Consider the following 285-nt stretch of genomic DNA (forward strand, 5'->3'; position numbering starts at 1 on the left):
CCCCCAACTCACCCGCACTCACACAACACAACACAAACAAGCCTTACCCTACTTTACCTTGATCTTCCGGCTATTGCAAGTAGCCAAGACGGAGGCGGACGAACCCAGCTTCCGCGCCTTCGTCTCCCTCCCTCTCCTTCTCCAGGAGGTCGAAGTCCACAGGGAATCAGCGAGGAGAGAAGCACGCTGTTTGGGGGCACCGATTCCATTAAGGTTCGGGCTTTGGGATTTTCCTCCCCGCCACCAGGATGCTCGGCTTCTCCGACTCCCCCGGGGCGCCGGCGG

Source organism: Penaeus monodon, chromosome 19, assembly GCF_015228065.2.
Source record: "Penaeus monodon isolate SGIC_2016 chromosome 19, NSTDA_Pmon_1, whole genome shotgun sequence".
Taxonomy (NCBI): domain Eukaryota; kingdom Metazoa; phylum Arthropoda; class Malacostraca; order Decapoda; family Penaeidae; genus Penaeus; species Penaeus monodon.